This window comes from Anastrepha obliqua, chromosome 1 (genome assembly GCF_027943255.1).
Source record: "Anastrepha obliqua isolate idAnaObli1 chromosome 1, idAnaObli1_1.0, whole genome shotgun sequence".
Lineage (NCBI taxonomy): Eukaryota > Metazoa > Arthropoda > Insecta > Diptera > Tephritidae > Anastrepha > Anastrepha obliqua.
Genome location: NC_072892.1, coordinates 16,340,052 through 16,350,751, shown reverse-complemented (window position 1 = coordinate 16,350,751; position 10,700 = coordinate 16,340,052).

The following is a 10,700-nucleotide window of genomic DNA, read 5'->3' as shown; positions in this document are numbered from 1 at the left end:
GGCCCAATTGCCGCGAACGGCGACGAATCGATAATCGATGGTCATCAATAACACTGGCAGATACAGCTGCTATATTTTCTTCAGTTCGCACTCTACGTAAGTGGGAGTGGTGTTGGTGGTTTGATGTCCAATAATGTAAATTTGGTTCTAAATTTAGTCACCCTAGCTCGAATAGCGGCTTCAGTGGGTCGATTAAACTGACCATAAAATGGAAGAAGCGCGCGATAAACTTTCTTAACAGAACATGGATTTTTATAATAAAATTCAATGATTTGCCAGCGTTGTTCGTTTGTTAGACCATTCATGGTTAAATTATAGACCAAACTGAAGATGTTTGACAGTGAAACCAAATACGAAACGTGCGTCAGCTGTTTAAACCAACTGCTTGGTTTCTTGGACCGCAAATATTGGGATTTCGTGTCGGCTCATAAAGTGGACTATTTCATCTTTTCCACTCACGGGTGGTGCGCAGGCCAGAGCATTTCCGAAAGCGCCACCAGCCATTGGAAAAAGTGCATTTGACTGATGCCAGGTTCCGTGGAGGCATTGGACGCCTGGAGACGGGAGTAACACGAGGCCACATACCGTGTGGACCACACTCCCTATCTGAACAAGTCTTAAGGTGGCTCCACCCGTTAAACTTATTGCTCCTAATCGAGGTGGAGCTCGGGTGGAGACGTTTATGGCAAACGCAGCAATAGAATACCTCTGGCTCAGGGTTGGGTAAGGGGAAGTATTTGGAGCAAGATTGCTGCGTGGAATTGCTCCTGGGACGATAGAGGGGGGATAGTAAATGGTTTACTAGATAGGGCTAGTTTACTGGGGCGGCAGCCATTGGTCAGAAAAAACCCGAGTCGTTCCGGTAACGTAGAACCGGCTGCCATGGGAATGTTTCTTGTTATGAGGGTGTTTCTTTGACAGCTAGAACAGCATTAATACGATAAAGTCCCCTCCTTTGAAAAATGTTATATATATAATTGGCGCCTACAAACTTTATTTGGTGTTGGGTCGAGCTCCTCCTTCTATTTGTGGCGTGCGTCTTGATATTGTTCCACAAATGGAGGGACCTGCAGTCACTTTGAGCTGCCTCCGAACGGCAGGTAGTGTTTTATGAGGAACTTTTTCATGGCAGAAATACACTCCGAGACAGATGTTAGGTATACAAATAACGGTTCAATAAAAGCTACTTAGATTTTGCTAGGGAGCCTGTAAAAATACATAAAATCACTTCGAAACTGGACAACCAAAACTGTAAATTTTTGCATTCGATGTAATCTTCCAATAGAAATCGGAATAATAAACAAGTTATTTGAGTTCACAAGGCATACCAGCATCAATAACGCATCAAATCGCGGTTCAAAAATTGTTTTTGGCTTACTAACATAGGTATAGTACATATTGGGAAGTCGAAAAAGTCTTTTCGTATTTCTAATCAAACTTCAACTCATTTTTTTTTATATTTATAATGAACTTTATTAAACCCAATATGTACCATTTTGGTCGACCACCTTTTGCCATTTTTCTTCTAGAGACATTATTCCATCAGTGTAAAACTTTTGTGGTTTCTCGGCGAAAAACTGCGACAAGTAATTTTCACAGGCTTCTCTTGAAGCCAACTTTACTCCATTAAGGGAGTTCTGCATTGACCGAAACAAATGGTAGTCCGATGGTGCAAGGTCAGGGCTATATGGTGGATGCATTAAAACTTCCCAACCAAGCTCTCCCAGTTTTTGCAGAGTCATCAAAGATGTGTGTGGCCTATCGTTGTCCTGATGGAAGACGACGCCCTTTCTGCTGATCAGTTCTGGCCGTTTTTTTTTCGATTGCTTGCTTTAATCTCATCAGTTGTTGACAGTAAAGTGTAGAATCAATCGTTCGAGCAGGCTGGAGCAGCTCATAGTGGATGATTCCTTTCCAATCCCACCAAACACACAGCATAACCTTTCCAGGCGTCAATCCTGGCTTTGCGACCATTTGTTGAGCTTCACCACCCTTGCACCATGATCTTTTTCGCACATTATTGTCGTATTTGATCCGCTTTTCGTCTCCTGTTACATTCGCTTCAGAAATGGTTCGATATCATTTCGTTTCAGCAAAGAATCGCAGATGTTAAATCGGCCCATTAAATTTTTCACAGACAATTCATGTGGTACCCAAACATCGAGCTTCTTTTTGTAACCAGCCTTTTTTAAATGGTTCAAAACCGTTTGATGATGAATGTTTAGTGCCTTGGTGATGTCATGGCAGAAAGTATTTAAGTAGAATAACTCTATACTGCTAAACTATTATACTACAGGAATAGAGTAATCTCTGTGAAAGGCGACTAAAAGCCTAAAAGCGCCAATTCAACAAAACCCTCCCATTTTTAAGCCAGCTGGAACATGGGCGAAAACGATCGCTGGGAAAGCGGACTGCTTTGCTATACATCTCTCGCAAGTTATTGTGCCCAACCCAGACGAAGCACCGCCATATATTCAACTCCATGGTTCTTCACTTTTAAAGGAAACTCACCAAATGGATTTGTCAAAAACGAAGTGCTGTAAGAAGAAGAAGAAGGAAGAAATAGAAGCTTGGAGTGTCGCAGTTAAAACCCAAAAAATCCCTGGTTACGATTTGATGACAGCAAAACTCTTAAGTTGCTCTCAGTTGCTTTATTTTACCAAAATAGAAACATAGCATTAATACATACAATACAAAATAGAAACATAGCATTAATACATCACAAAATTAAAAAAAAAAAAAAAAATTAATAATTGTAAGAGTTATCGCTGTTTGTGTGGAGCTCGTTTTTCCAGAAGTCCCTTGCGGTGATCATCAGAAGTCTTTGGAGATTCATTTAAATCAATCGAACAAGAGAAAATAGTTTTACTAATAAATAATCTTGCGCTTGATTCGAAGCAATAATATGGCAGCGTCAGGAAATATTTTTCAGATTTTCCAGAAAAAAACCGACAATTAATTGTTAAAAAAAATCGAGATTTTTGAATAAAAATTCGAGTTTTTTATGTTTTTCAAAAGCAGTATAAATTTTATTGAAATCTACCAAGAGCTTTTTAAGGTACAGTGATCACCAGTTCATACCAAAAGAAGCTATACTATTTCTCATCCAACTCTTCAATGCAATCATGCTGAAATGATTTGTTCCACCTCTGTGAAAAGTTGCTCAAATAAGCATGATTTTAAAACCAGGAAAGAAGTCAAATAATTTCAAATCATACCGGCCAGATAAGTGGCAGAAACACACTCGTAGGGCTGCCGTTGCCAGCCGCCATTAGAAATTGTTTTGCTATAATTTTGCTGTTTCATAGTTCATAATTTGATTTCCGTAAGCAGCACATGCGTGAAGTCCGTATTGTTGTACGGAAGCGAAACATGGCTGGTCTCTAACACCATCACACAGAGGCTAGAATTCTTCACCAACAAATGCCTCCGCATCACGAGAATGGCGCTGGACTGGAGCCTGCAAGGAAGCAGAGGTCGCGGTCGACCAAAAAACACTTGGAGAAGGTCGATGCTGCGCAAACTAGCAGATGCCGACATCTCATGGGGAGGTGCGAAAACAACAGCGCAGAACCGTGTTCGATGGAGCAGTCTTGTCGAGGCTCTGTGCTCCCGAGAGGAGTGAATAAGGAAAAAAAAAAACAGCACATCACCATTGAGCAAGCGCACCGTCTCGTCGAACATATAAACAACGCTTTCGAATATGAAGATTTTTGCACAACAACTTTTTCGACATCACTCAAGCTTTTGACAGAGTATGGTGGCCTACTTTAGAAAGTAAAAAAAATCGCTTCCAATAAATTTCTTTAACTTTATAAACTCGTATCCTGCCGATAGACACTTTTTTGTTTGCGAGTAAAGCATTTCTTTTGTAAAAATGCAAAAATGGCTACATAATTGGTGAATCCCAACGAATGAGACTAAATCGGACACCAGACCCGAACACTGTTCTTACTGGACTTACTCAATGACATCGAGATTCCACAAACCCACAAAACTAAGTATTTTAGTCAGATTATAACAGTTTGAGAAAACAAAACGAAATTGTGACAGCTTTGTCACAGGGCGGAATGAATGCAACGTTAATGTGAAAAAAGAAAGCACCACAAGTTTTGCCACCCTGTACTGACGTGTCTCATCTCTGCTCTGTTAGGTTGCTAGAAAAACACGTGCCGTGATCACACAGCTGTTTAAATTTCATTAATTTAGTAATTATTATTAATTGGATCAGATAGCTACTAGTCGTAGTCACAGTGTATTTCTTATGTATATTAAAGCAAATTAATTTAAAAAAATGTGAATACCCCAATTGTCTATAAATATTAACAGCTTCTTTTAATCGCAATAAAAACTAAAATAAACAATCAAAACCCGCTATTACCGTAAAAAAGCATACGCGCATAGGTAGATCGGGGTAACATACAGACTATAGATAAACAAAAAATAAAACATCTCCAACTAAAAATTCCCCGATGCGACTAGTTGATCTCGAATGCCGCCGATATACATAAATATATAAGAGATAAATATGTATGTATGTACGTACCCACTTTAAATTATGTCAATCGTTTATTAGCGAGTGACGTCGAAGACGTGTTAACACCAAACACAAATTCAAAACATACTCAACTAACGCCCACAAACCGAAGTAAACGAAACCAACAACTTGCAGAACATCTTCAGCACGAACCACGCAACGTCGCGAAGATTAAGTGAGACTTGACAGCTTAGGTATCAACTAACATACACACATACATACACACGTACATATATACATCTGTATATACTAAATAGCTGAGTTAGAGGGTACATGACAGCTATTAAGTGAGTACTATGCTGCGGTACGACTAGCGCGTGTCTTTCGGATTTCAGCATTTTACGGGGATTACCCGAGTCGCATAACACAAATGCAAAGTGCACAGCAGCGAAGCGCCGTTAGACCATTATTGGCTTTACTTACGGGAGCTTTAACTTGCATTTCTTCGTTAGTTGTACCTTTCTCCCGGCATTTACTCCGCTGCAAACGCCCTAAACTGTGCGTATTACAAATTCTTTGTGGCTTTTCGCATGCTAATGACGCGGAAATTCCGCGTTTGCGGGTTGCCGAGGGTGATTGAAAATTAGATTGTCGCTGGTGGCATGGAAGTGATATTAAATAATATTTCAACTTAATGAAGTGGAAATCGTTTGGTGTGAATTCTGCACTAATTTCAAATAATTAACTCGAAATTGTTGCTGGTAATAAAGTTTATAATTCGCTTTGGATGCACAAATAATAAATGCACGACATTTTGACTAGTTAGTTCAGTACTTTAACCTTTTGTTTTTTAATTTCATTATTTTTTTATAAAAATATAGTTCATTCGACAATAAATATCTTTCCAATCCAAATTTAAGACTTTGTTCAAGATTTGTGAAAATGCAACACATTTTTATTCGTTAATAAGATTTTAAAATTAAAATTTGGGTACACAGTTTTCTTGCCCTTTACATTTTTGTTTACAAAAGAGCACGTTTGAAGCGTCTTACAATTCTTTACGATAATTTTTCTCTATAACGAATGCACGACACTTTTTTATATGGAGAAAATGCGATCAGTATAAGCGGCATCTGAACGAACTATGATTTATTGAGTTCAGCATACAGGGCCCAGCACTCAAAGTGTAACCAATTAAAATGGCCATAAATATTATTTGGAAAAAACGTGTGAAAATAATACAAAATTAAGAATCAATTTACTTTTGCTCGATATGACCACCTCTTTCTTGCCTTCACTATGGCCAGCAACGAATTGCAAGCTGCCCGAATGTGACTTGCAGGTATGTTGGCCCACTTGGTGGCAATGGTGAATTTTTTAGTTTGGCCCTTGCTCTCCAAAATGGCCCAAAGAGAATCATCCATCGGATTCGCATCTGGTGGATTTGAAAGCGATTGTGTGGACATTATGAAGTTGGGAACGTTGCTTTTAGCCGTTCTTGGTTCACTCGAGCGTTGTGAGACGGTGCCCAGTCCTGTCCACGGTCTGCCACCGAAATGGTGGTCAATCGATAACTCAAATTCTCGTATGAACGGTCGGCCAAATAAAGAATATCGTTTTGAGAGTTTACGAATTGCTCAATTTGAAATATTTTCTCGACAGAAAACACAATGACCGCTTTCTGCCAAGCGAAGCAACTCCTTCGCTCTTTCAAGTCTGACTTCTTGCTACTCTGGCGTGAGATCATGCGCCTTTTGGATCTTGTAAGGCTTAAGTTTGAGTACATTTTTCGGTATGCGGTGGATGCTGCGGTCAGGTATTTTCAGTTCTTTCGTCATTCGATTGGCACTTCGTCGAGGATTTCGCTCAACTCGCTGCTTCACTTTTTGAACCATTTCACGTGACGTTGCAGTCTTTTGATGACCACCTTCATGACGTTTCGCGATGCTACCAGTATCAGTGTAACGAGCAATGGTGCGACAAACAAAAACTTTAAACTTACACTTTATTATATATACTAAAATTTAAGGAGCTCTAAAACTGCGTAAAAAAAATCTCTCTGGAAATTCAAATTAAAACCCGTAAAATCAGACGAAAAGTTTTCGGACTTTTTCTAATTCAAAATCGCATTTTCATGGTTTTTGCTATACTTTTATAAAGGATCTTTCAAAAACCGCGCATAGATGTTTAAAATCAAATATGTAAAAATTTAGATTCTCTCAGGTTCCACTATATTTATCCGAAATACGGCTCTTAATTAGATGTGAAAAATTACATCATTTAAATGCTCACCACGAGCACGGCGTCTACAGGTAAAATCCGCCAAAGAGTCGATTCATGAATGCCTTATTGTTGAGAACGTCAAGAAATCGATGTTGAAGGTTATTCAGCAACTCTTTGCGCTCTGAGCAGCAATTTTCTCAACAGAACGTCCAGTTTTTGGTGTGCCAGTCTTTTTGCTATTCTCTACAGAACCAGTCTCTTTAAATGTTTTCAGTAGCTCTTGAATTTTCGACTTATTCGGACGATTATTTCCACCAAAAACATCCCGAATCTTGCGATATGTTCTTTTAAAAATCGACCATCTATTTACATTCACAGGCTTGTCAATGCAAAATAGGGGCGACCTCTTTAAAAAACAAAAACTTTTTCTATAATTTAACGTTTCATGCCCACTGTGGGTTATAACACAACAATACTCACTGTATTTAATTAATTTATAATTATTTAAATTATACTCGTGTTAACAATTTTTTTTTACGAATTTTGTTTGTTTACATCTGATAATTGTGAACGTGAAAATACGAGAGATACCCAAACACATTTCGCTTTGTTGTTGACACTGCTCAGTTGTGGCTTTGTGAGCATCTTCGTAAGTATAAATGTATGTATGTATGTATGCAGCCATAGTCAGTTGGCAGCGAAAGTTGTAGGGAGTCGGTTTTTAAGACTTTACGTTCGCCAAGCCGACCAAACACGAGCTTACGAACACATGCAAGATTTCTTACTGGGCTAGTCAGTGAGCAACGCGATCACGCTGGAGTTCAGGTGTACTCGTATTTCACTTAAACTGCGTTCATTGATTGAACTTCTTATCTCTAAACGGCAGATTTGTGAATTGCCGATTGTGTTTGCGTGTGTGTATTACATGCTTGATGCTGTTTTACATTGTCGTCTCTCATACAACAACAAGTGATAGATGGCACGTTTGAGATAAGAATACCATTAATTGGCTCTCAGTGAATGTGAGAAAATCGTCATAATAAAGTCGATTATATAGGGTTACCGGGAAAGTCGTTATACAAGGTGAAGTCCAAAATAATTAAGACTGGCGTCATAAAAATGTTTTTGATGGCGAAAGGCTTTTAAAAGCTGTAACTCAGTAAATCTTAAAAGTAGATAGCAATAAGCGAAAGAAAATCAACGCAATCCAAATGGGGCATCATAGTCACATGCTTATTCCCCTATATTCTTTTGCTAAGCCCGCAAAGATTTATTAATTTGATTACTAGAACCTCTAAATAGCACTGGAGTCAGTGTAAAAGGGGTGACTAAAATAATTTGCGGTTTGTGGTATATAATGAATGAAAAGTATGGGTTATTCAGGGTGGCGCATAATTAATCAAACAAACAATCTTCCGTTTGCGTATATTTGTATTTTTGTATTTTTTAATTTTTACCTGAATCATTTTAAGTGATATACATTTTTCACATTGTGAATATATATAAGGTTGTCAAAAGAGTCTTGCGGTATTTTTATTGAATTTTCAATTGTTCATAAAATTGGTTATAATAATGCGATTTAAGTCAAATATGCGCAGTTTTGTTCGATGACGAGTTCCCAACGAGATGCCAACTTCATAATGCCCCTCTTATAGAAGCTCGCTTCCCTATTGCCAAAAAACTCGGAGAGCCAATTTTCACAGGACTCTCTTGTGGACAACTTCCTACTACCAAGCTCGTTCGCCATGGACAGAAATAGGTAGTAATCACTTGGTGCGAGATCCGGACTATACGGTGGATGCAAAAGAACCTCCCATCCGAGCTCCCGGAGCTTCTGGCGCGTCACCAAAGATGTGTGTGGCCTGGCGTTGTCCTGATGGAAGACAATTCGGCCTCTGTTGATCAAAGATGTCCTCTTCTGCATGAGTGCTGCATTCAAGCGGTCCAGTTGTTGGCAGTACAGGTCCGAATTGAGCGTTTGGCCATAGGGGAGCAGCTCATAGTGGATGATTCCCTGCCAATCCCACCAAACACACAGAAGAACCTTCCTGGCCATCAATCCAGGCTTGGCCACTGTCTGGGCAGCTTCACCGCTTTTCGACCACGACCGTTTGCGCTTCACGTTGTAAGTGCCCCACTTTTCATCGCCAGTCACCATCCGCTTCAAAAACGAGCTTCTTTTTGAAGCCAAGCTTCTTCAAATGGCTTATAACGGTTTGATGACTCATGCCCAGCTCTTAGCCGATTCTACGGCTGCTACTATGCCGGTCTCTTTCGATCAATTCAGCGATTTTATCGCAATTTTCGACGACAGGCCTTCCGGACCGTGGCGCATCTTCGATCACCTCTGCACCAGAACGAAAACGTTGAAACCATCGTTGTGCGGTGGAAGTGGAAACTGTATCGGGTCCATAAACTGCACAAATTTTATTGGCAGCATGAAATGCATTTTTGCCTTTATCGTAGTAGTACTGTAAAATATGCCGTATTTTCTCTTTATTTTGCTCCATGTTTGCGACGCTATAACTCACGAACGACTAAAAGCAAACAACAACTAATCAAACACGTGTTAGCATGTGAAAAGAGCTTTCCAAAATGCTCTAGCGTGAACCGATGCGACGAATACAACTAGAACTACGCGCTTGCAAAGACAAGCTTGCGGAAATACCGCAAGACTTTTTTGACAACCTTATATATAAATCCGGGTCATTCCGCTGACGTAGCGCCGACTGTCTTGGGAACGTGGGTGGATGGTCAATATCATAGCTTCAAGCAACGTATAAATTCTTAAAAACCTTCCAATTGCCGCTACTTGTCGAACGATGTGAGTTTTGGTGGCACACTATCTTTTTACAGTCTGTTACATAAGAGCGTGGTCTTCTTCTCTTCTTCTTAATTGGCGCTATAACCGCTTACGCGATTTTGACCGAGTTTAACAAAGCGCGCCGGTCTTTTCTTTCTCGTGCTAGCCGGCGCCAGTTGGACACATCAAGTGAAGCCAAGTCCTTCTCCACCTGATCTTTCCAACGCAGAGGATGCCTTCCTCTTCCTCTGCTACCACCAGCTGGTACCGCATCGAATACTTTCAAAGCCGGAGCGTTTGTATCCATTCGGACGACATGACCCAGCCAACGTAGCCGCTGGATCTTTATTCGCTGCGCTATGTCTATGTGGTCGTAAAGCTCATACAGCTCATCGTTCCATCGTCTGCGATATTCGCCGTTGCCAACGTGCAAAGGTCCAAAAATCTTCCGCAGAATCTTTCTCTCGAACACTCCAAGCGTCGCTTCATCGGATGTTGTCATCGTCCAAGCTTCTGCGCCATATGTTAGGACGGGCATGATGAGAGTCTTGTAGAGTGTTAGTTTTGTTCGTCGAGAGAGGACGTTACTGCTCAGTTGCCTACTTAGTCCATAAGAGCGTGGTCACTGTTAAATAATAACAACAATTGATTTTTCTAAAATTGGCAAATTTATTGATAATTTGGTCGTCAATACTCAATGCAAATACCTCAGTAGCAACTCCAACCTCCTGCATTACTTATTATGGCCTGGCACCGTCGGCGCATACTTTCCACTAGTTTTTCTACATATTCTACCTCCAAATTTTCCGAATTTCTCGAGAAAGTTGATCTAAATTACGTCGGAAATGCCCAGAAGGAGGATTCATCAGAAAAAATTACGTTACTCCAACCGCGGTCCAAGTTTTCCTTCGCCCATTCCACTCGTTTTTCAACGTGTTTTGCACTCAACATTGGTTTTTCCATAGTACTGCGATATTTCAGTTTATTGGCAAGCAATGCCTGCAAATCGTTCCGTAAGATATGTCAACACCTTTTGCTTTCAATTTCACTGCAGGTCCACGTAAAGTCAAAGTTGGATCTTTCGAGGACAGTGCGAGAATCTTTTCCGCGATCAGGAAAATCATCACCGTTACCAACCTTTTTATAGCGATTTATCCACTTGCTAACGAACCTTGACTTTCTCATATATTTCGCAGC